Raw genomic sequence first — 26558 nt, forward strand, 5'->3', positions numbered from 1 at the left:
GTTTAGAGTCATTGTGATGTCTGTATGTTTTATGCTTGTTGTGATGTCTCTGGTACTTTGTCTCACAGGGTCCCCCTTAGGATCTCTTGTAGGGCTGGTTTAGTGGTGACAAATTCCTTCAGTTTTTGTTTGGGAAGATCTTTATCTCTCCTTCTATTCTAAATGACAGACTTGCTGGATAAAGGATTCTCGGCTGCATATTTTTCCTGTCTAGCACCCTGAAAATCTCGTGCCAATTCTTTCTGGCCTGCCACGTTTCAAAAGAGAGATCAGTCATGAGTCTTATAGGTCTCCCTTTATATGTGAGGGCACGTTTACCCCTTGCTGCTTTCAGAATTTTCTCTTTATCCTTGTATTTTGCCAGTTTCACTATGATATGTCATGCAGAAGATCGATTCAAGTTACGTCTGAAGGGAGTTCTCTGTGCCTCTTGGATTTCAATGCCTTTTTCCTTCCCCAGTTCAGGGAAGTTCTCAGCTATTATTTCTTCAAGTACCCCTTCAGCACCTTTCCCTCTCTCTTCCTCCTCTGGGATACCAATTATGCGTATATTATTTCTTTTTAGTGTATCACTTAGTTCTCTAATTTTCCCCTCATACTCCTGGATTTTTTTATCTCTCTTTTTCTCAGCTTCCTCTTTTTCCATAACTTTATCTTCTAGTTCACCTATTCTCTCCTCTGCCTCTTCAATCCGAGCCGTGGTGGTTTCCATTTTGTTTTGCATTTCATTTAAAGCGTTTTTCAGCTCCTCGTGACTGTTCATTAGTCCCTTGATCTCTGTAGCAAGAGATTCTCTGCTGTCCTGTATACTGTTTTCAAGCCTAGCGATTAATTTTATGACTATTATTCTAAATTCACTTTCTGTTGTATTATTTAAATCCTTTTTGATCAGCTCATTAGCTGTTGTTATTTCCTGGAGATTCTTCTGAGGGGAATTCTTCCGCTTGGTCATTTTGGATAGTCCCTGGTGTGGTGAGGACCTGCAGGGCACTTCCCCTGTGCTGTGGTGTATAACTGGAGTTGGTGGGCGGGGCCGCAGTCCGACCTGATGTCTGCCCCCAGCCCACCGCTGGGGCCACAGTCAGACTGGTGTGTGCCTTCTCTTCCCCTCTCCTAGGGGCGGGATTCACTGTGGGGTGGCGTGGCCCGTCTGGGCTACTTGCACACTGCCAGGCTTGTGATGCTGGGGATCTGGCGTATTAGCTGGGGTGGGTAGGCAAGGTGCACGGCGGCAGGAGGGGCAGGCTTAGCTCGCTTCTCCTTAGGTGATCCACTTCAGGAGGGGCCCTGTGGCAGCGGGAGGGAGTCAGATCCGCTGCCGGAGGTTTGGCTCCGCAGAAGCACAGAGTTGGGTGTTTGCGCGGAGCGAGCAATTTCCCTGGCAGGAACTGGTTCCCTTTGGGATTTTGGCTGGGGGATGGGCGAGGGAGATGGCGCTGGCGAGCGCCTTTGTTCGCCACCAAGCTGAGCTCTGTCATCAGGGGGCTCAGCAGCTCTCCCTCCCTTTGTCCTCCAGCCTTCCCGCTTTCTGAGCAGAGCTGTTAACTTGTGACCTCCCAGACGCTAAGTCGCGCTTGCTGTCGGAACACAGTCCGTCAGGCCCCTCCGCTTTTGCAAGCCGGACTCGGGGGCTCTGCTTGGCCGGCGAGCCGCCCCTCCGCCCCGGCTTCCTCCCGCCAGTCCATGGAGCGCGCACCGCCTCACCGCCCTTCCTACCCTCTTCCGTGGGCCTCTCGTCTGCACTTGGCTCCGGCGACTCCGTTCTGCTAATCCTCTGGCGGTTTTCTGGGTTATTTAGGCAGGTGTAGGTGGAATCTAAGTGATCAGCAGGACGCGCGGTGAGCCCAGCGTCCTCCTACGCCGCCATCTTAGAGGGAATCCACGCTACTTGATGGATTCTAAAAACCTGATCACACCTGTATAACTAGCACCTAAACTGAGATGCTAACCAAGACTAGCACCCAGAAATCCCCTTGCATTCCCTTTCAATTACTGCCCCACCTCCCAACCAAGTCACCTTTGTAACTTCTAATAGCATAGGCTAGTTTTACCAGTTTTGATAATATAAATAAGTGAAAGCACACAGTATGTATTCATTTGTATCTGGTTTCTTTCACCCAACAGTGTATTCGTGAGATCCATGCACACTGTTGTGCGTTAGTTAGTAGAAGCCTCATTGTTACTGTGATTCGGCATGTGAATGGTGCGCGAACATACCACACTTTCTCCGCCTTACTGTTGAACATTTGTGCATTGAGTTTTCATTTGGGGGCTATTTGAAATAGTGCCGTTATAAACATTCTTGTAAATGTCTTCTGGTGAACATATGTCACACACGTAAGCATTGCTGTTGGTTCCTAAGAGTGGAATTTTGGGGTCATAAATACACACATGTTTAACTTCAGTATATAATGCCAAACAGGTCTCCAAAGTGGTTGTGCCAATTTATACACCTGTCATTAGTGTAAAAGGGTTCCATTGGCTCTACAATGTCACAAATACTTGATATTTTCCATCTCTTTTCTTTCCAGCCACACTGGCATGTGTGCAGTGGTATCGCAATTGGTTTCAATTTGCATTTTCCATATGATGAATGCAACCGAACACCTTTTCATACGTTGGTCGGTCATTTGGATATCAGCTGCTGTGAAATATTAATTCCCTATGCTTTATTTAAAAAATCTTATGGGGGGCACCTGGGTGGCTTGGTCGGTTAAGCGTCCGACTTCGGCTCAGGTCATGATCTCACAGTCCGTGAGTTCGAGCCCCGCGTCGGGCTCTGTGCTGACAGCTCACAGCCTGGAGCCTGTTTCAGATTCTGTGTCTCCCTCTCTCTCTGCTCCTCCCCTGCTCATGCTCTGTCTCTCTCTGTCTCAAAAGTAAATAAACGTTAAAAAAATGTTTTTTTTTTAAATCTTATGGTATTCTCCTCCCCCTTCTATTTTATTCCCCTTGCTGTGTAAAGACCTTCTCCCTCCCCTCACCCTGGGGGTGGTCATTATAACATTTGAATTTTTAAGGTAATGTTCTCTCATTTCATTTTTAAGCCTGTGCTAATTCACTCTTTGTTCCTTTTTCCTTAGGAGCATTTTAATGTATTTTACTGATCAGTTGTTAGCATACTAAAGATATAAAGGACTTCATTTGTTCAGAAACTGGAGATGTAGAAGTAGAGCCTAGTAGACAAGAGAAGTCCCACTCACGAGGTTGGGTTTCTGGAAGCTGTTTCAACTTTAAGCCAAACCAGCGCCAAAGAAATATGTAGTATTGAGGGCTTTCTGATAAATCTTTAGTTTGATTAATAAAATGTGATTAAAATGCATATCAAGATTTTTTTGGGTGAAATGCATAAAAGATTACAGAATACAAGATTACTTTCTTAGAAAGCTTGCATAGAATGATTTCTACTTAAGCTTTCACAAGGTAATCTGAGTTCATAATAATTGGTTACAAAAAAAATACACGTGGAGATAAATTAAAGCACATTTCAGTTAAAATTCCACCTTCATATCATATTAGTTCAATTTTACCAATATTTGGCACATCATTTTGAGCCATATTTTTTTAGTCTCTGATATTTTGTATAAGGTTCAACAGAGAACGACTATACTGTTTTGATATAAGTATCCGTTTTCTGCATCATGATAATATACTGTGCCTGGAATCCCCCTAATTTTACATTCTGTGGGAATTGTACATTATATAGTTATCATCAATAAACTTTGCTAGTAGAAATGTATTCCCAATTTCACATGGACTTATCTTTTTAAAAAGTTTTTTAAAAAAAATTTATTTTATTTTGAGAGACAGAGTGTGTGTGTGAGTGAAGGAGGGTGAGAGAGGGTGAGAGAGAGAATTCCCAGCAGGCTCCATGCTGTCAGTGCAGAGCCCAACACGGGGCTCAATCTCACAACCCATGAGATCATGCCTGAGCCAAGATCAAGAGTTGGATGCTTAACTGACTGAGCCAATCAGGTGTCCCTGGACTTATCTTTAAAAATCCCTCATAGAGGGGCTCCTGGGTGGCTCAGTTGGTTAAGCACCTGACTTCAGTTCAGGTCATGATCTCATGGTTCATGAGTTCAAGCCCCACATCAGGCTCTGTGCTGACAGCTCAGAGAGTCTGCTTTGGATTCTGTGTCTCCCTCTCTCTCTGCACCTTCCCCCACTCACACTCTCTCTCTCTCAAAAATAAATAAACATTAAAAAAATCTTTAAAAAGTCCCTCATAGCGACCCAGAAATAAAAATCACACATATATGGTCAATTAATTTATGACAAAGGATGAGAAAGGATGGTCTCTTCACTAAATAGTGCTGGGAAAACTGGATACCTACATGCAACACAGAGAAACTGGACCACTGTCTTACATCATACACAAAATTCAACTCAAAATGGATTAAAGACTTGAACTTAAGACCTGAAACCATAAAACTCCATAAAGAAAACATAGGGGATAAGCTCCTTGATCTCAGTATTTGCACAATTTTTTGGATGTGAAAACTAAAACAAACAAGTGGGATTACATCAAACTAAACAGCTTCTTTAGAGCAATGAAAACCATCAACAAAATGAAAGGGCAACCTATAGAAGGGAGAACATATTTGCAAACTATATATCTGATAAGGGGTTAACATCCAAAATATATAAAGAACTCATATGACTCAACAGAAAACGGACAATTTAATTAGAAAATAGGCAAAGGACCTGAATAAACATTTTTCCAAAGAAGACATCCAGATGGCCAACAGATACATGAAAAAGTGCTTACCATCACTTATCATCAGGGAAATAAAAACCACAATTAGATACCACCTCACACCTGTTAGAATAACTATTATTTATTTTTTTTAACGTTTATTTATTTTTGAGACAGAGAGAGACAGAGCATGAACAGGGGAGGGTCAGAGAGAGGGAGACACAGAATCTGAAGCAGGCTCCAGGCTCTAAGATGTCAGCACAGAGCCCGACACGGGGCTCAAACTCATGGACTGTGAAATCATGACCTGAGCCCAAGTCGGACACTTAACCGACTGAGCCACCCAGGCGCCCCTAGAATAACTTTTATAAAACAAGACAAAAAGTAACAAGTGTTGGTGAGAATGTAGAGAAAAGGGAACCCTTCTGCACAGTTGGTGGGAATGCAAACTGGTGCAGCCACTGTGGAAAACAGCATAGAGGTTCCTCAGAAAAGTCAAAAATAGAAGTTACCATATGATTCAGAAATTCCACTTTTGGGCATATATCCAAAGGAAATGAAATCAGTATCTTAAAGAGGTATCTTCCCCCTCACATTCACTGCAGCATTATCAACAATAGCCAAGACATGGAAACAACCTAAGTGTCTACCAATGGATGAATGGATAAAGAAGATGTGGTGTATAGATGCAAAATATAATAGTTAGTCATGAAAAAGGAGGAAATCCTGTCATTTGCAACAACATAGATGAACATAAGAGAAATAAGACAGAGAAAGACAAATACTGTACGATCTCACTGATAACACGGAGCTAAAAAGAAAAGCCAAACTCAATAGATACAGAGAACAGGCTGGTGGTTGCCAGAGGCAGAGGGTGAGGGAAAACACCGGTGAGGAGGTCAAAAGTTACAAACTTCCAATTATAAAACAAGTAAGTTCTGAGGATGTGATGTACAGCCTGGTGACTATAGCTGACAATACCGTATTATGTATTCAGAGTTGTTAAGGGAGTAGGTCTCAAAAGCTGTAATCAAAAGAAAAAAAAATCTGTAACTGTGTGGTGATGGATGTTAATTAAACTTATCGTGGTGATCACCTCACTATATCTACGTATATTGGTCACTATGTTGACCAATTGATACACCTTAAACTAATATAATATTATATGTCAATTATATCTCAATTAAAAAAATCTTTTAAAGCAAATCCCTGAACTGAAATATACGAGATTTTTTTAAATTGTTAGAGTATTTGTTTTTTACCATCTTTTAATTTCTAATTTCTAATTAAATTTCTAATTACCATCTTTTAATTTCTAATCAGTAGTTTCATAAAACAACAACAAAAACGGGAAACAAAGTTGTCACTCTTCCCTGCCCACACTATAGCTTAGCAGGGAAAGCACTGACCTCAGGACAAAATCATAAAAACTTTCAGTTAATTAACGATCGCTGGTAAATTTCCATTTAAATATCTTTGCCTTGTTATCTCTGGTTGCTTTTCAAACTGTTAGGTCACTAAAGTCTGCTTTTGAGACAAAGACTATTCCTGCCCCAAAAGTCAGGGGAAATATAAAAAAATGAAATTAGTGATTAAGGATATAAGTTAATTAATGCAATCACTTTGGCTTAATCATTTGAAGTCCAGTTTTTTTTTTCCTCCAGCACACCTGAAAATACACTATCCCCCAGCTATCAGAATTACACCGAGATCTGTAATTTTTCAATGATGAATTTATAGCGCTCACATACACGAAGAGAAGAAATAGAATCTGGAGGGCGAGTCATACAAAATTATTATATGCTGACATATATATGCCAAGTTTTGCATACACATGCTCCTACATATTTTTAAAAGATTGGTTCTCTAATACTAACAATAAAATTTTTGCTCCAACTAAACAATTTTGATAATTCTTTTGAGACACATTTACCTAATGAATAATCACCTTTTAACCTTATACTCTTTGAACACTAATTTTCTTTTTACCATCTTACCTGTTTTTAAGCGTTCAAGTCAATGACATTAAGTATATTCACATCATGCATCTCCAGACCTTTTTCACCTTAGCAAACTGAACCTCTGTTCCCATCAAAGAACTCCCCATTACCTCCTTCCCCCAGCACCTGTCAGCCAGCTTCCTACTTCCTGTCTCTATGAATTCGACTACTCTAGGTACCTCGAGTAAGTAGAATCATACGTTTGTCTTTGTGACTGGCTTAATTCACTTAGCATAATGCCTTCACATTTCGTCCATGTTGTAGCTTGCGCCAACATTTCCCTCTTTTTTTACGCTGAATGATATTCCGCCGAATGGCCGTTGCTAGACCTTGAGATGGCTCTGCCTTCCGGCTATTGTAAATAATGTCGCCGTGAACATGAATGTGCAATATTTGTCGGATTCTCTGCCTTCACGTCTTTGAAAGAAGTAAAGGAATCCCAGAGGTGGAATAATCGATCGCGTGGTGATTCTATGCTTTCTTTTTATGGGGAACTGCCGTGAGTTTTCCACAGTGGCCGCATCATTTTACATTCCCCCACAGCAGTTCACGAGGTGAACACTACATTTTAAAGCCATACCTCTGAAAACCTTGTGTAAAAATCATGTGACCTCAAGATGAGCATTTGTTTTTTTTTAATGTTTGTAATGTTTATTTATTTTTGACAGAGAGAGAGATGAGGGAAGTGGGGGTGGCAGGTATCTCTCCCTAGCTCTGTAGCCAGAGGGGCATTGCTCAGCAAGTCCTGGTTACCCACTGTCCTAGGTGATGGAGACCTGGCCCCTTCTAGAAGCCTTTTCTGTAGGCTCGTAAGTGTATTCTAGAAGTGGTCTCCAAACAGCACTGCCCAGAATGACTCCATTTGCAATTTCCTTCATCTTTGATAATCTCATTGGATTCTCCTCTTTTTTCCCTTGTCTAGACTTCCCATTAATTTCATCTTTAGCCTTTTAGTATTTTTGCCAGTACATGTCTGAGAATTCCTCCGGGTTTCCCTCTACCCAGATTTTTCACACCCTCAGCAGGAAGTTGCTCTCTGAAGGGCTTCTAGAAGATGATTACGTTTTGATTGGGATTTGTGAGGTATAATTGTTGTGACCATCAGAAAGGCAAGAGGGGCTTTTATACCTGAAATACGTGGTCTGTAGAAGTGACTTTTGTCACTTAGGGTTAGGAAGAGGTCATGGAAGAGATGGAGGTGACACAGAGGTTCGTCCTCATGGGAGAGAGGGAACTTCTGGAGTTTCACCCTCATATGGTGCCTGAGGATTCTCCTGTGCATCCTTCTCTAGCTTCTCCTGTATCTTCTCAAAGATCTGTCCTCTAAACAGGACTGTGGCAAGGACTGGGACTTAACAGTGATCATGTGTATGTTTCAACGCTGTCCTCACTGACAGCCACTCCTGAGTCTTCTGTGCTAGATCCCATTCCTCACAGTCTCTAAGAGGTAAGGTGCCCTGACCACTGTTCTTTTCTTTTTTTTTAATTTTTTTTAATGTTTATTTACTTTTGAGACAGAGAGAGACAGAGCATGAATGGGAGAGAGAGGGAGACACAGAATCTGAAACAGGCTCCAGGCTCTGAGCTGTCAGCACAGAGCCCGATGTGGGGCTCAAACTCACGGACCGAGAGATCATGACCTGAGCCAATGTCGGCTGCTTAACTCACTGAGCCACCCAGGCACCCCTGGACCACTGTTCTTAGATCTCTTCTCTGCCCTATTCACTTTCCCTAGGTGATTTCTACCAGTCCCATGCATTAAATAGATCTTTATGCTAGTAACTTCCAAGTGTATATATCCCATTTTGTCCTATTCTTAAAACTCTAGATTTGTTTATTCAACTTCTATACAGTTATCTCAAAATGGATATATAAGAAGAATATTAAATTGAATGTATCTAAAATCAAACTCTTTACTTTTTCCACCCACGTTAATTTTCACCTTCTTCTGTCTTTCCTAGTTCAGTAAATGGCTCCAGCACTTACCGGTAGCTCAGGCCAAAAATCTTGTCATCTTTAACTTTTCATTCTCAACTGTTACATCGAATTCAATCTGTAAAATCCTGCCGCTTTTACATCCTAAAGTCTACCCGTTCTCACCTCCTTCAGTGCTAACAACCTTGCCTGTCACCATCACCTCCTTCCTGGATCCTGCCGTGGTCATCCAACTGCCCCTCCACCCGCTTCCAAGCTGGCCCCTCTACAGTCTCACCTCCCTAGTGTTCCTAAGGCTGATCTTTCATCACATCACCTCTGTTCTCAAACCTCTCAGTGCTTCTCATTTGACTCCCAGAATAAAACTCAAAGTCTTTGTCATGTCCTGTGGGTCACATGAGGCCCTATGTCATCTATATCTGGCTGCCACATTCATCTTATCTCATACTGTTTTTGCCCCTGTTCCTCTATTGTATCCACACTGGACATCCAGACCTTCTTCACACACGCACCCAGAATTCCCACCTCAAAATCCTGAACTTTGCTTTCCCCTAAGTCTGGAACACTCTTCCCACCATTTTTACATGGCTCCCTCCCTCCTTGCATACAGGTCTCTGCTCATATGCCACCTTCTCTGAGAAGTCTTTTCTCATGACCTTATGCAGAATCTCCACTCTCCCCACCCCAACAATACAGATGGTCATACCACAGAAAATGGCTATCCTTGTAGGTCAAAATGGTAGAATATTGTCAATTTCAATTGGTCTAACACACACATACATGTTATTGTGCTTACCTGTCATCCTTTATGTTTTTATGGTTTTACTATTTATTTATTGGCTTATTTTTTCTCCTCCCCGGGAGTGCAAGTATCTTGAAGGCAACAACTTGGATGGCTCACTTCTAGATAGTACCTGAAACAAAGAGGCATCTATACATCACCATCTGCTGTACACTTCTCTCATCTTTGGCCGAGCCCTTTGATAAATTAAGTGCATTAAACGGCTCTCTGTACAGGCGCACTGCCATTTTTGGAGGCTGATCCCTTTCACTCCTTATCAAGAGCCATCCTCTTCTGTTCTCAGATTCTCAGTTTTGAGATCCTGTCATCCCTCTTATACTGTTTTCTCTTTCAGATTGTCTGCTTATAGGATCAGATTGTACTTTCCTCTGAATTTCTGAAAGCTGTGTGCTGACTTTAGGATTCATGTCACAGTCCCCCGAATGGTTTTTTCCAGGCATTTTAACCTCCCCCCCCATGTGAAAGATTCCAGCCCCCAGCTTCCTACACTTCTGCTTCAATTACCAGCTCTTTCTCAGAGGTCAGAATTAAATCTAGGAGAGAAGTTCCTTGTGTTTCTTTCTCTTCCTCTGCAAAATGAAATTATCAGCAAGACAAGGTCAAAAATATACTGTATGTTCTGCTTTTACAGAAATGAGATTTCCAGTTGAAACTCAGTGGCTGGTAAGTTCCCACTACTGCTATGACTTGCAAATGTGTCAATTCTGTGATCTTTTTAGGAACATATTAATCAGAGCTCCATCTTATTTAGCTGAGGCTATTATATTCACTTATATTATGCCAGGTACTTTCCAAACCATTTAACAGTGGATGGAACTTCAGTCATCAATATGATAATGTTTAGGACCTACTCCAAGGGATGCACCCAAAGACTATAACTTGAATCTCTACTTATACTTGATTCAGAGTGTTTTTTGAATGCCACTGTTGATGAAAAAAATTAATGATATTTGTTGAAGATGATGGAAGACTTTATTTAGGAACATCATGAATATATGGAGACCACTGCGATGAAATTTCACAGGGAGAGAGATTGGGCTCACCTCTGAACACAGGATGGGCAAGTGGGAATTTATAGCCAAGGAGCACAGTGGGGATCAGTGGATGAAAAATTACTGAGACGAAACATCCAGGGTAAGGGTGGGAGGGTCCAGCTAAAATGACCTAACCGGGTTCTTGCTGAAGACAGGCCAGGATGATCAGACATCCGCTGGGGGGGATAGTGGAGCATGAGGAACCTGATCAGTTATGAACGGTGGAGGGCTCTGGTTAAACTGACTTAGCACGGTTCTTGCTAAAACTAGGTTTTATAAGGTGGTGCACAGGAGAAAGAGACTGAGTAAAGTTTGATCAAAGTAATGTATTTTTGCCACAAGTAGCGAAAGGGGGTGGGTGGGAATAGCACAGAGTAGGGATCAAGGGCCTGGATTTGGAGTCAGACATACTTGATTTTGAGTCCCAGTGTTCTATGTATTAGGAAAACAGAAACCAAACAAGTAACTTTAACAGAAAAGAATTTAACGGAGAGAATTGGTTAAATGGGTATCGGAGATGCAAAAAGGTAAAGAAGGAAAAAAAAAAAAGAGGACACTGAGGCACCAGAGGGATAATGACTTTAGGAAGCAGCTTCTTCCCTAGGGCTAGGGGACCAAGAGAAGAAGATGAGGGTATCAGAACCTCGAAGCTCAGAGCAGGGCCCTTTATAATTGGGACCCAGACCTCTGGGAAAGGGGTGCCCATTGACTACTGCTGGTATTTGTGAGGTGCTGGTCTGGGAATGTGGAAAGTTACTGCTGCTGAGGTCAAAACCACAGCTGGGGTGAGGCTGACCATACCAGGAAGCAAACAGGAAGAAGCAGTCCCTACTCCCTTGCCCAGCCTTACAGTCTCCTGCCAGCATGCCAACAGAGCACCTATGACGAAGCAGAAATGCGGTTTGCAGAGTCCCAGACTCAGCACCTCGGAGAAGATTGGTTTTGAAACAGAAAGAGATCACCTAGTAACCGGGATAATGGCCTTCAGGACTTAGAGAAGCTCTCTTGGCCTCAATTCCTCTACCTGTGTAACGGAAGGAAATGCCTCCCTTCCAGGTTTTGGTGAGGATAAATGAATGGTGAATATAGATTGCCCAGCAAGTGCATCAACAGCAGCTCTACATGTATGTTCCTGACACCCCATCTTCAGCCTCAATCCAGCAGCCAGAGGGTAACCAGGAAAGGTAGAAAGAAAGATGGTAAAGAGGGAAGAAGAGAGGAAATGAGAGAAAGAAGGGGCAGGGGGAGGGGGAGAACGGAAGGCAAGTGAGATGCACCCCAGGCTTGTGTAGCCAAGTCTAGGGGGAGATTTTACACCACCGGAGGGAAGGGCTGAGGCTCTGTGGACCATCCCTGGTCTTCTTGGGCGGGCTTTTCCCATTTGGAACAGATTACGTGCTCCAGGTGCTTTTAATGACTCCTGGGTGTTGTTATGATTTCTGCAAAATCAAGGGAACTAATAAGGGTAGTTGGAGGTATGTGACCATTTTCTAAAATGTGAAGGCCCAGTGGCGTGGCAAAGGATGACAGCAGGAGGTCTTAATGAGTTAGACAACACATTAATCCTGGCTTGTTTCTCCTTTTAACTGTTTTTTTTTTTCTTCCTTGTGTGTCTTTGGCTGGCTCTAACAGCTGTTCCAACTGTGTAATTAAGTCATTTCTAAAAGAGCTGAGCAGCTGGGTCAGTACTATATGTTCCAGTGATCATTGGCTGTCAGGCTCAAGCTTAAATTAATATTCTAAACAGTTATTGAATTTCTGCTGCCCCATCTTCATGGAAACCAGCAAGTGGGATGAGACTGCTATTCAGGCTTCTACTTCTATCAACAAATTCAAGGAGGGATAAAATCCAGAGCCAGCCTGCTATGTCCAACAATATTTCTTAGACTAGCTGTTGATGTGAAAAGTAGATAAGACTAAATTTAGTCTGAGGAATTGGAAATGTGGCTGTTCACTGTAGGCTGACAGGACAATCATCACTCCACCACGCTGAGCTGTCTCTGTTTGCCTCTTGGCCTCATTTCCTTCCTGGATAATAAACATAAATTCCTTATAATGCAAAAGGGTTACTTTCTGGAGGTGCAAATTGAAATTTGCTAGCTGTATAAACTTACGAAATTAGTTTTGCTGGTGGAAGAAATCTTAATTAAAGGACTACTTTGAAATAATGGAGAGTAATAAAATATTTTTTGTTATGTTCACCTTGGCACCAGCCACATTCATTTAATGATCTACTTTTCTTATTTAATGGATGGCATTAGATTAGCTTTCCCAACAGTTTCATTTCCAAAAAGTTAATGAAGTCAAAAGCTAAGTATATATAGTAGATCATTAGGTTTTCTGCTTTGAACAACCAATATTTGGGGCGCCTGGGTGGCTCAGTCGGTTAAGCGTCCAACTTCAGCTCAGGTCATGATCTTGCGGTTCATGGGTTTGAGCCCCGTGTCATGCTCTGTGTTGACAGTTCAGAGCCTGGAGACTGTGTCAGATTCCGTGTCTCCCTCTCTCTGCTCGTGCTCTCTGTGTCTCTCAACAATAAACAAATGTAAAAAAATAAATAAATAAAAAGAACCGCCAATATTCCATAGTTCTTGATTCTGCTTTGTGTTTTGGAACAAGATGAGATTTATTAGAAAAACTAGTCCCTCTTTTTATTTTATTTTTTTTTAATTTTTTTTCAACGTTTATTTATTTTTGGGGGACACAGAGAGACAGAGCATGAACGGGGGAGGGGCAGAGAGAGAGGGAGACACAGAATGGGAAGCAGGCTCCAGGCTCTGAGCCATCAGCCCAGAGCCTGACGCGGGGCTCGAACTCACAGACCGCGAGATCGTGACCTGGCTGAAGTCGGACGCCCAACCGACTGCGCCACCCAGGCGCCCCTAGTCCCTCTTTTTATACTAAATGCTCTATACTAGGAAATCATTTTAATGATCAGAATTGCAGAGGAAACAGCATCTCCTCCAAATAAGTAAATTGCCCAAATATCAGGTGTTTTTTGTGACTTTTCATAAAAAGAATTGAATGAAAATAATAGATTTAATGTATGAGAATCAAAATTTGGGAATGTAAAAATTGATGTGTCACAACCCAGTCTTACCAGGGAGCCGGGGACAGGGTTTTAAGCATTTACTCAAGGCAGTAACAGGAGTAAAATTTAACTTTTTATAAAATCATTTTGTTTGCTTGTTTTCTTTTAATTTTTTTAATGTTTGTTTGTTTGTTGTTTTTTTTTGAGAGAGAGACAGAGACAGAGAGACAGAGCACGAGAGGGGGAGGAACAGAGAGAGAGGGAGACACAGAATCTGAAGCAGGCTCCAGGCTCTGAGCTGTCAGCACAGAGCCTGACATGGGACTCGAACCCACAAACCGCAAGATCATGACCTGAGCTGAAGTTGGATGCTTAACCGACTTCAAGCCACCCAGGCAGCCCTTGTTTGCTTGTTTTAAGGTGGGACTATATCCACGTCTCTTCCATCAGGCTTCTTAAGGAAAGAGCACAGAATTTGGGTTCAAAGGCCTCGGTTTGCTAGTCAACAGGGACTAGATTTACAATTCCTGCCTGAAACAACCAAAAAGCAAAACAAAATAAAACAAAACTCCAAAAAAAAAAAAAAAAAGAAACAATGGTCTTCAAAAATTTGAACACTGGGGAACAAAGGATTGTTACTCTTGAGACATGATAAAAAGTGAAGTGAGTCTTACAATCTATGTAAAGTCAGTGCTATCTTACATAAAATCTCAGATGTTTTTCTCGTAGAAATCAAAAAGCTGATTCTAAAATATGTATGGAAATGCAAAACAACAAGAATAGTCAAAATAACTTTGAAAAAGAAGAGCAAATTTGGAGGACTTATACTACCTGATTTCAAGACTTATCATAAAGCTGTAGTAATCAGACAGTATGGTATTGGCCTAAAGATAAACAAATAGATCAGTGGGATGGAATGGAGATTGGAGAAACGGGGTTACATATATCTGACATGCAATTGACAATCAAAAAAGGTGCAAAGAAAACTCAACAGAGAAAGGACAGTCTTTTCTATAAATGATGCTGAAAAAATTGGCTATGCATTTGCAAACAAACAAACAAATAAGAAATTCAGCACACTCTCACATCATGTAAAAATTAACCAAAATGGATCAGAGGCTTAAATCATAGAACTTCTAGAACACATAGAAAAAAAAAAAGAATCTTTGTGATCTGGGGTTAGGCAGGCTTCTTAAATATGATCCATAAAAGACAAAATATGATCCATAAAAGACACATTTTATAAATCTGACCTCATCAAAATTTAAAAGGTCCACTCTTCAAGAGACATGAAGAGGAGAACGAAAAGACAATCTACAGAGTGAGAAAACTATCTGAAAAATCACATCTGATACCCAAAATATTTAAAGAACTCTCAAACCTCAATAATTAGCAAATAACCTAATTTTTAAAATGGGCAAAAGATTTGAATAGACACTTCACTAAAGAAGATGTATGAATGGCTAATAAGTGCATGAAAAGATACTTACAGTCATTAGTCATGGAGGAAATGCAAATTAAGACCACAACGAGATCTTACTACATGTGAGAATATATAAAATGGAAAAGACTGACCATAGCAAGTGTTGGCAAAGATGTGGATAAATGAACTCTCATACACTACTGGTATGTAAAACATATAACCACTTTGGAAAACAGTTTAGCTATTTCTTAAAAGTTAAAGTTTTTTTAGTTAAAGTTAAATAAAGTTAAACTTTATTTCTTAAAGTTATATGATGTACCTATCATATAACCCAGATATTCCATTTCTAGCTATTAACCTAAAAGAAATGAAAGCCTATGTCCACGGCAAGGACTTGTACATTAATGTTTATAACAGCTTTATTCATAATAAACCCGAAACAGAAATAATCTAAATTTCCAGCAAAGAATGGATAAGTTGTGGTATATCCATACAAAGGGATATATGTCAACTATAAAAAATGAACCACGGATGCACACAACATTAATGAATCTCAGGATAAGTGAGATGAAGCCAGACCAAAAAAAAAAAATGTGCACACTGTATGTTTCTATTTATATAAAATTGTATAAAATGAAAAGCATAGTAATGGAAGGCAGGTCAAAGTTTGCCTGGAGATGGTAGCATAAGGGTGGACAGGAAGGTGGGGTGGGGCAGGGGAAGGAAGTCTAAAAGGGCTGAGGGGAGGCGCCTGGGTGGCGCAGTCGGTTAAGCGGCCGACTTCAGCCAGGTCACGATCTCGCGGTCCGTGAGTTCGAGCCCCGCGTCAGGCTCTGGGCTGATGGCTCAGAGCCTGGAGCCTGTTTCTGATTCTGTGTCTCCCTCTCTCTTTGCCCCTCCCCCGTTCATGCTCTGTCTCTCTCTGTCCCAAAAATAAATAAACGTTGAAAAAAAAAATAAAAAAAAAATAAAAGGGCTGAGGGAATTTATGGGGCTGATATGTTCATTATCCTGATTATTGTGATGGTTTCACCATTTTATACATATCAAAACTTACCACATTTTACTTTAAATATGTGCCGTTTGCTGTAGTTCAGTTACATTTCAATAAAGTTGTGTTTAAAAAGGCCTATGTTGGGGCATCTGGGTGGCTCAGTTGGTTAAGCGTGACACTTGGGCTCAGGTCATCCTCTCGCAGTTTGTAAGTTTGAGCCCTTGCCTTGGGCTCTGTGCTGACAGCTCGGAGCCTGGAGCCTGCTTCAGATTCTGTGTCTCCCTCTCTCTCTGCCCCTCCCCTGCTCCCTCTCTCTCTCATTCTCTCTCAAAAATGAATAAATATTAAAAATTTTTTGAATAAATAAAAATAAAAAAATGAAAAGGCCTATGTTCGAGTCATAGTTATGTGATCTCGAACGAGTTTCTTGAACAAGTGTACCTGAATTCCCTTCGGCGGCAAAGGAAGGCAGTAATAACAAGCATGTCACAGAGGTGAGAACCTGTAATGACAGCCCTTGCTTGGAAAAGTACTACATCGATGGCGGGTACAGCATCTTGTCCTCCCTGTAAAGAACCTGATTTTACAATTAATCCCTCAGACAGTGTTCTCTCTCCAGGCTGTATCTTTTATCTTCAGAAATCAAAGGACATGATTTTTGAAGCAGAGGTAGTTCAATCTCTTAAAATGCCTTTATAAACCAAGTCCGATGAGGAGAAATGAGAACACACAGGAGATTAAAAAGCAACAGCATAGCATGTGTAGCACTCAGGTGGAAATCACACTTGCCCGATCATCAATGCGCACAATAAATTCAAACCATCTGGCCTAGGTGTGAGCCACCCCCCCTCCAACTCTCCCACATTCATATGACAAAAAAGTATAACAATTAAATAAATAAATAAACAAGCAAACAAATAAATAAATAATAAAGATCGTATGCTTTGGAGTCAGACTTCAGATCAGATCCTGACTCGTCACTCACTGAGTCTGTGATTTGGACAGCTCACTCATTCTTGCTGAGTCTCAGTTTCCTCACTTCTTTTTTAAAAAAAATTTTTTTTAACGTTTTATTTATTTTTGAGACAGGGAGAGACAGAGCATGAACAGGGGAGGGTCAGAGAGAGGGAGACACAGAATCTGAAACAGGCTCCAGGCTCTGAGCTGTCAGCACTGAGCCCGACGCGGGGCTCGAACTCACGGACCGCGTGATCATGACCTGAGCCGAAGTCGGCCGCTTAACTGACTGAGCCACCCAGGTGCCCCTCAGTTTCCTCACTTCTAGACCCATTACCTGTATGGCTGGCTATGAGGAAGAAACATGAAAAATACCTTGGACAGCACCTGGCACAGGGGAGGTGCTCAGTAAAAGTTTAACAGACTGGACAGTGGTAGATCTTGAGTAGCAATCTCCTGGCCCCAGTTCAATACTCCTTCCACTATCCTCTGCTGCTAGTTTCCTTTGCTACTCTGTGGCAGAGGGGCAATCAGATATCAGGAGTCTTAGCTCTCAGTCTGGCTTGTTACTGTGCAAGGTCATTTTTTTACACCACCATGAATCGGAATTCATTTATTAATTAGGGAAAAGGGCACGTAGAGATAAAATCATATTAGTTGCAGGAAAAAATCCCTTTGGCCTCTCGTCCAATGCCATTAATTACCAGCTCAGTTCCCAGTGTCTCTCTACTGAAGCATTCTCTGACTGCTACTGCCCCTCTGAGCCACAAGCCTTTCAACAGCTTTACACCAGGTAGCCCTGGTGCTGGACTGCAAAGGATGTTCTTCAGGTGCATAATTGCTGCTGTGGCAGCTCTCAACCACTAGATGGCACACAACTCTCTCCTTTCAGATGAGAAAAGCTAGCGAAGCCATGGAAGGAAGTCTGAAACCAGGCATATTTCAAATCGGGTGAAAATGCATTTATTTTAAAAAGTTGCCCCCTTCGCTTTCAAATATGGCCAGGACAAACCAAAGAGCATGGAAGGAGATCATGCTAAGGCCTGAGAGATGACGGGAGAAGGGAGGCTGCGTTGGGGACACCCAGGAGGGTTGGCAGAAGAGAGGATGTGTCTTATTGGTGTTTGCACCTGGTCTTGTTGCCTCCCTCCCTGCTCATATGCTGGCCAGAGCTCCTAACTCCAATATGGGTTATAGGGTTCCCTGTCCCTGACTGAGGGTCTACTTGAGCCTTGACGAGACGTCAAGGTTCCTGAATTCCTCTTCTACTCCCATAAAGATGTGTTCCTTACCTCTTTTCCCATAATGGCAAGGACATGGTTTTTACATTTTCCCGCATGTTCTCTGCTGCTGAGCAGCCACTCCAGGTAGAACTTATTGTTGTTGTTACGCCAGTACAGGGATACACGAGTCTATTTTATCTGTATTTCACCTGAATACACCCAGGCCCGGGCAGCAGTGGTCCTGCCCCTCCTACCAGCCACAGCTCCCTGCAGCCCCCTGCTGAGAGGGTCAACATCTTCCTTCCTTGTCCTTCCTCCTCCCTCAGACTCCACCAGCTGGCAAAAGGCGTATTATGGAACCCAAAGCATTTGTAATACCTCCCCCAGGAGCTCATAAATCTCACTTGCAAAGAAGAGAACATTCCCATTGCCTTAAGTAATTCAAAGCCCTGCACTTAAATCTGGTGTCATCATCTTTCCTATCAAACTTTGAGGGAACGTGGTACGGACATACAGACAAATAATTGCAACATAAACCTGAGGGAGTGAGGAGGGCAGGTTAGAGATGATCACCAAAGCCGAGTGAGTGGGAGTTACCTAGTCCCTAGGCTGAGGAGAGGGGCTGGGATGAGGAAACACGTTCTCCTTGGACACAACGGCATGCGGGCTGGAGGCAAGGAATGGCAAATGCAAGCAACGGGCACAGGCAGTATTGTTGTGCTAGAGAGTGAAATGCAGACAGTCACTGAGGAAGCAGCCCCTGCGACAGGCACTTGCTAGATAGAGGGCCTCTTGTTCCAGAGGGAAAGGCTAGGCCTCTGGCTCTAAGTGGTGAACTGAACCACCGAAGAGTTTGATAAGGACAGTTTATATTCTATTTTTTAATTAAAATTTTTTCATGTTTATTTATTTTGAGAGAGAAAGAAAGAGAGAGAGAGAGAGCAGGGAAGAGGCAGAGAGAGAGGGAGAGAGAGGGAATCCCAAGCAGGCCCTGTGCTGTCAGCACAGGGCCTAATGTGGGGCTCAATCTCACGAACGACGAGATCATGATTTGAGCCGAAATCAAGAGTCAAATGCTTAAGCGACCGAGCCACCCAGGCACCCCACGACAGTTTATATTTCAAATAAGCTGCTCTTCCCCTAAGATGAAGGACAGATTTAGGAAAGATATTCCTGTGTCCTGGGAAACCAGTCGGGATGCTACTGCAGTAATTCAAGCAGGAGATGATGTGGCCTGAACTAGGACAGTGGTGAAGGCAGAGAGGAGCATTGAGAAGGTCCATATAAGAGGACCCCATCAACCAACTGAATGTGAGGGACCAGGGCAGACCCCTAAGTGTCCAGCTTACAAGAGTAAGGAGATGTGGGATCAAGAGGGAGAGCTGATTTGGAAGGAAGGTGATAAAATAGGACGTGTGCATGTTGAATCTGAAGTGCTCAGAGGACATCCAGCTGGAGATGACCAGCAGGCAGGTGCAGGCAAAACCTGATCAAGGGCCTGGGCCAGCAATATTTATTTGGGAGACAGCAACAGATGAGTGTGGTTAAAACCAGGACAGTGGATGACCTTGTTCTGGCATGGAGTGAAGAGGAAGAAAAGCAGAGGGTCAAGGAGTGGGTCAGTGTTGATTCCTTTACCATTGACATTGAGGGGATAAGTAGCAAAAGAGAAGCTATTGGAAAGAGAAATCCATAAGGGAGACAGAGAAGAAATGGCCAGGGAGGTGTAAGTGGGAGCAGGAAAGTGCTTTGCAATAGACTCCAAATGATTAGAAGGAAGGAGTCAATGCATTCAGTGCAGCAGAGAGGCCCAGCAAGGTGAGGAGTGTGGACTCTCCACACTGCCTGGTGATGGGGAGGCTGCAGAAGACTGATGGCAGTGGACTGGAGAGCCAAGGGAGCTTGAGAAAGTGGAGACAGCGAGGGCAGATTACCTTCTGGGCGCACTGGCTGAGAAGAGGAGGAGAGAGGTGGGCGATGGGGTGGTGGCCATGGGATGGGGGCCTAGCAGGGCTGAACTGAATATAAGGCAATGAAGCTTCTGTTACTTGCTTGATTTTAAAGTACAGGCATTTATTTTTTACCTTGTCTTTTGAAATCATTATAGATTCACAGGAAGTTGCAAAAACAGTACAGAGAGATTCTACGTGTCCATCACCCAGCTTCACTCAATAGTAACAGCTTACTTTGCTGTCGTATATATTACCAAAACCAGGAAATTGACATTGCTAAAACCTATAGACCTTCAACAGTTTTTACATGCACTTATGTGTGCATGAACAGTTCTGTGCAACTTTACCATCAGTATAGATTTGTGCCACCACCACCGCAATCAAATACAGAACTGTTCCAGCACCACAAAGGACTCCCTCAAATTGTCTAACCTCTGGTGACCATGAATCACTGTAATTGTCATTTTGAAAATATTAAAGGAATGCCATTACATCGTATGTAACATTTAGAGACTGTCTTCTGTCACTCAGTCTAATGTCCTTGAGACCATCAATGTTGTTGCAGTTATCAAGAGTTTGTTTCTTTTTATTACGGGGTAGCATGTGTATATGGGAATATCACCCTTAGTTCAGCCATTTACTTCTTTGCAAGGCATTTGGGGTGTTTTCAGTTTGGGGTTATTAAGGATAAAAGCTGCTGTGAACATTGTATAGAAGTACGGGAGACATTTTTGTGATATTAGTTTACATTTCTCTGAAATATTTGCCATATTTGTATCGTATGTTAAGTGTATGTGTAGTTTTATAAGAAACATCAAACTATCTTCCAAAAGACTATACCATTTTGCGCTTTCAATAGCAATTTGTGAGTGATCCAATTTTTCCATATTCTCACCAGCACTTGGTATTGTCAGTATTTTTCGTGTTAGCATTTCTAATAGGTGTAGGATATAGGAAGCTTTTGTCTGTGTTGTGTTTTGTTCGTCTGAAGTTTTTTTAGCAAAGGTGAGCCTTCGGCATGTCTGTGGGTGGAGGGGAAGCAATGAGCAGCGATAATGGATCGGAGGTCCAGGAGAAAGGAGATGAGCGGATGTAGTCCGGAGAAGAAGGAAGAGGCGGGGCGGGATGAGCTTGGACAGCAGGATGTGAGCCTTACTCTCTGACACCACAGGAAAGAATGTCAGGATGGCTAAGTGGGTAGAGATAAGCTGTAAGTGAGAGGGTGAAGAGTTGACTCTAAGCAACACGGCAGATGAGACAAGATTAGAGGTGGAAGGCCCTGGAGAACATTGTCACCTGGTGGGTAGCAGCGTAGGCTCTGGAGTCGCGCTGATCTGGACTCCAATACCAGCTCCCCCAGCGCTCACCAGCTATGTGACCTCGGGCACACTACCCGATGTCCCCAAGTACTTGGTGTCCTCATTCATAAAACGGGGCAGTAACAGGCCCTCTCTTATAGGACTACTGAGAGAACTGAGTAAGGTTCTCTGCACCCTACCAGTGTAGAGTGGCAATGATGATGGTAACGCAGCAAATCAAAGAACTAAATACGCCAGAGAAATTCATGGTCCAAACAGTTTGATAATTCGGGGTTTCTCTGCCTTTCTACTGCTTCTCACAAACTAAAAATAACTTGAGGGTAGGCAGCATATGTCTTCCTTTTCTTTGTTTCCTAAGTATCCAGTTCAATTCATTCCTCCTAGAGGGCTCTGAATAAAATGCGTTAGGTGATGGAATAAATGGGTGGCAGTCATCCGGGCAACAGCTCAGACTCCTGACTCTCAGGCTGCGTTCTCTTTCCACCACACCACCCCTCCTGGTGGGGCTCTCACTTCTGTGGTTGCTACCCCCAACAGACTAATCTCTCTCTATGATCACCAGACGAATAATGAGCCCTTGAACTGGGTTCTAGATCAGTTCTGAAAATGCAAAACTCTATTATTATACACGATTAAAGTCAAGTGACCTATTTGTGTTGGTTACAAATTACCCAGTATTAAAAACGAAAAAGAAAAGACAGATTGTTGGACAGACTTCTTTGAAATTCCTGTTTTTTTTGTTTTAAGTTTATTTTGAGAGAAAGAGAGTATGAGCAGGGGAGGAGCGAAGAGAGAGGAAGAGAGAGAAAACCCAAGCAGGCTCTGCGCTGTGCGGAGCATGGGGCAGGGGGGGGTCTCCAACTCACAAACTCGTGAGGTCATGATGTGAGCCGAAATCAAGAGTCCCACGTTTCACTAACTCAGCCACCCAGGAGCCCCTTGAATTACCTGTTTTTAGGACCACTTGCATCCTGGGAGGGCTTTAACTTCAGAAAGTTCAACAGGTTCAATGTCCGAGGGTTGAGTAGACCCAGCTCGCTGGGTTGCATCCTCAGTGGGTTCAGGTGCGCAGACAGGTGATGGCCGAGTGCGGTCTAGGCCAAGGAGAGAAAGGCCGCGGCCGGAATATGGCCGCACCCATGCACACCTGTGTCCTGTGTCGAGTTACGTTTCTTCAACCTTCGTCCCCACCCCAACCTTCAAAAAAAATAATGTCTTGTAAAAACACCCAACTTCCTGTCCATCTCTCTCTCTCTCTCTCTCTCTCTCTCTCTCCCTCTTCCCCCCCCCCCCCCCCCCCCCCCCGCCTCCTCCCTCGGATGAGATACATAGAAATGCAGCTAAAATGCCGCCTGCAGGCGTTCAGGGGAGAGGGGCTCCGACAAAACGCGTAAGCAATGGAGGCAAACCAAAGAAGTTGGAAAATCCACAAACTGCAGATCATCCCCTCCTCACGACGTTCCAGTCTTGGCAACAGAGGCTCCGCCGGCGGAGGTGGAATTTAACTTTTCCCGGGACTCTCTACAGCCCAAAAGCACCGGGTCCTGCCCAGCAAACCACTCACTCTGGCCACCAGGGGTCAGGCTGCGGCCGGGACACCCCGGGCTGAGCTCCGCCCCCCCGCTGTCCCCCAGGCCCCGCCCGCGTCCCGGAGAGCTCACCCACACTGGGCCCAGCGCGCCCAGCCCTGGCCTGTGGGATTCCTTTCCCGTTTGTCACAGAGGCTGCCTGGGGTTGAGTTAGGTCCGCGAGGGAATCGTGCCCTCATTTCCATTTAAGTTTGAGAACCACTCACCTAAGGATCACGTGGGGCGGGGGAGGGGGACGGAGGCGGCGCTTATTCTGGGTCCTGCTTGTGGAGGCAGACTCGGTAGGAGGGTTTGGGCCCCAGAATCTGCGTTTTACGCAAACTCTTTTGAGTAGTTCTGAGGCGGGTGGTGCAGGGCCACACTTTGACAAGACGCTGCTTTAAGCGATTGCTCAAACGAGGGCAATCCCTAAGTGGAGGGATTTTGCTCTGTGCCTTGCCCTGGACTTAAGTAGGCAGGTGGGATGAGGCATCAGATGTGTGGTCTCTGGCCACTTGAATAAACACCCAAGGTGAGGGGCGCCTGGGTCGCTCAGCCTGTTGGGCGTCTGACTTTGGCCAGGGTCATGATCTCGCGGTTGGTGAGTTTGAGCCCTGCGTGGGGCTCTGTCCTGACAGCTGGGAGCCTGAAGCCTGCTTGGGATTCTGTGTCCCCCCCCCCCCCCCCGCCCTTCCTCTGCCTGCGCGCTCTCTCTTAAAAATAAATAAATAAACATTAAACACACACACACACACACACACACACACACACCACCCAAGGTGGGATGAAGGAGGGTGAGGATGAAGGAAAATTCTTACTCCCTGGTGCCAGATGAAGACCACCACTGCCGCTGGCTCTTGCCCTCTCCTGATGTCCTTCATGGTCTGTGTTCCTTCTAATTTCCGGGCACCGGTTTCCTTGTTTCATCCCCTTTGATGTGCCTCCCTCCTCCTCATTGCTCAGCAAAAGCATCCTGGATTAGAGGCAGCCAAGCTCTCTGCTCAGGAAAATGTGTGTTGTCCTCATCTGGTGCTAAGATACAATTTGCTCCTGGAGCACCCTGATGTCCTAACTGCTTTGCAGGGCGGAGTGGGGGGTGAAATACAGCATCAAATATGCTCATCCATGGTAAGATGCAGCCCAGTTCCAGAAATCAATAAAAAAATATATATGTTTTAGAATTGAGAGAAGTTTCTCTCTTCTCATCATCTGATGTTACTGTATTCATTCAACTCAGATTCACAGAGTACCTTCTGTGCCAAGAAGCTGCTCCAAGCGCTGTGGGAGAGTTAAGCCAGATTCATAGTGTGGTTGCCCTCACACGGCTGAAAATGAAAGAATAATAAATGAATTAGTGAATCAGAGTTGGAGGTTGTGACCGGTGCCATTAAAGAAATAAATAGTATTATGTGGCAGAAATGCCATGGAGGGACCCATTTCAGCTGGGTGTTCAGGGAAATTTCTGCGGAGGGGTCATGGAATTGAGGTTGAAATGAGGAGAAGGACTTGAGGTAGAATATTCCAGGTAGAGAGTACTTTCTTGCGGTTCCAGCTAAGCTCACCCAGCAGCTTGGCCCATGGTGGCAGAATTTCAACTCATTGCTTAACATGTTTTGACCACATGTTTTGAGTCACATGATGCTAGTTTGTCAGGATGCAGCTGTGAGCAAGAATGCCGTGGTTTCTGCCCTCCTAACGCTGATAAATTGGTGCAATTTTTATTTATTTATTTTTAAGTGTTTATTGATTTTGAGAAAGAGCTTGAGAGAGCAGGGGAGGGGCAGAGCGAGAGGGAGAGAGAATTCCAAGCAGGCTCCATGCTCAACGCAGAGTGTGGGCTCGATCTCAAACTGTGAGATTATGACCTGAGCCGAAATCAAGAGTTGAATGCTTGATTGACTATGCTACCCAGGCGCCCCTAACCTGGTGTAATTTTTTAAATTTTTTTTTTTTGAGAGAGATTATGTAAGCGGGGCCGGGGCAGAGAGAGAGGGGCAGAGAGAGAGGGGGACAGAGGATCTGAAGCAGGCTTTGGGTTGACAGCAGAGACCCCAATGTGGGGCTCGAACTCATGAACTGCAAGATCAGATACTCAACTAACTGAGCCACTCAGGTGCCCCACCTGGTGTAATTTTTAAAGGTAAGGTTCTGCTGATGTTCAGTTTCTACATTTACCACTTATCTTCTTCATCATAGAAAATCTATTTTAGTTTGGGACAGTGTGGCCCTTCTGGGGAGGCCTTTGTGACTACAAATACCAAAACCCGATGGGAAAACCATCTGTTGGAGATCTCCAAGAAACTGAATACAATGTCCGGTGACTCATATTAAAGAAAGAAAAGCCATGGATCACAACCTGCCCATTTTGGGGGGAAGAAAGCTTTTCTTTGCTCTCTAGCATTCCCTTCATACCATCCCATCTCACCAGTTCTGGGTGAGAAGAAGAAATGGGTTCCCAAAGTAGAGCTCATATCTTCCATAACTGAATTCAGCCCATTCAGGCATTGTCATTTTGGGAGCCATCTATTGGAGCTGAGCAAAAGCACAATGGCCACGCCTGCCCAGACTTCTCCGACCTCAGAGGGGAAAGAACTCTTTGCCTTTGAATCCCTCAGTTGCCTTTCTGAGTTTCTGACTGAAGATAAGTGATGGGATAAAAGTAGCAACAATCAATAGCAGAGCTTTGTTCCCACCCTTCCCAGGAAGCCCCGGCTTCTCCTACAGCATGAATTGGTAACTGACAGGTGCTGTCAGCCCCCTGGCAAAAAGCAGATTTTTACCTCTGGGTTTCCGAAAGTTCCTGCTGCTTCTGAATTGCTAATAAGGAAGAAGAGAAAGCTGAAGTAGGGAGAGGACTGCCCTGAGGCCACAGGCAGGCCAGGCTTGGTCTGGAACTGGCACAGCGGGGCTTGTGGGGGTGGCCGTGGTGGAGGAATGAGTGGGAGAAACAGAATCCTGGGCCTTAAAACGCCTGCAGGTTCTGATCAGCTGGTGTGCTGCGAGGCTTGGGAATAAATCTATCTTAAAAAAAAAAAAAAGTCTTTGGAGCTTCTGAAAATCATTCAGGTTTGTAAACACTTGAACTAGGGGATAGACTGATCAACAATCTCCTGCTTATCATTGTCTCCCATCCAGACAGGCTCCGTGTCTCCACCCACTCCCTCCGAATACAAGACCTCCGGTTCCATCTTCTGCCCCACTTTTTGTCTTAGCCCCCTGAGCCTGGAGGCTGAAACCTGAGTCAGCCCCAAGCCCATGCCAGGTGGAGGAATTGCCTTGGTCCGTTTCAGTAAAGGCTTTGAGTTACTAGACACCCATCTGCTGGCTGTTCTCACCAAGGAAACGGCAGCCAGATCACTTTCACTGGGCATCAACCCCACATGTCCCAGTGTGCAGGGAGGAAGGGAGATTCGTCCCACCTTCTGGCGCTTTCACTACAAACAACTCCCATGTGGCTGCCCAAAGCCTTTTTCATTAATAGGCCAACACCTCCCAGAATAGCCTGCAAGGCGTTATCAGGAAGAGTCCATGCCCAAAGGAAAAGCCTCCCTCTTCCATTCTACCTCCTGGGCTCACATCCATACCGTGTTCATTGGAGATAAACTTAACAGCCCGTTCCTC

At 43.9% G+C, this 26558-nt stretch overlaps 1 long non-coding RNA gene across 1 annotated transcript; it reads right to left on the reverse strand.

Moving 5' to 3' along the window:
• Positions 1 to 9361: 9361 nt before the first annotated feature.
• On the reverse strand, positions 9362 to 22842 carry LOC124512111 (uncharacterized). The gene is made up of 3 exons (XR_006962066.1): positions 22779 to 22842; positions 22318 to 22463; positions 9362 to 9548 (listed from the first exon to the last, which is right to left on the reverse strand). It is a non-coding gene; the product is annotated as an uncharacterized LOC124512111 (long non-coding RNA).
• Between the last annotated feature and the right edge of the window lie 3716 nt (positions 22843 to 26558).

The sequence above is a fragment of the Lynx rufus genome, unplaced genomic scaffold, assembly GCF_022079265.1.
Source record: "Lynx rufus isolate CCGP_SWC_20201006 ecotype Redwood Valley unplaced genomic scaffold, mLynRuf1.p SCAF_17, whole genome shotgun sequence".
Classification (NCBI taxonomy): domain Eukaryota; kingdom Metazoa; phylum Chordata; class Mammalia; order Carnivora; family Felidae; genus Lynx; species Lynx rufus.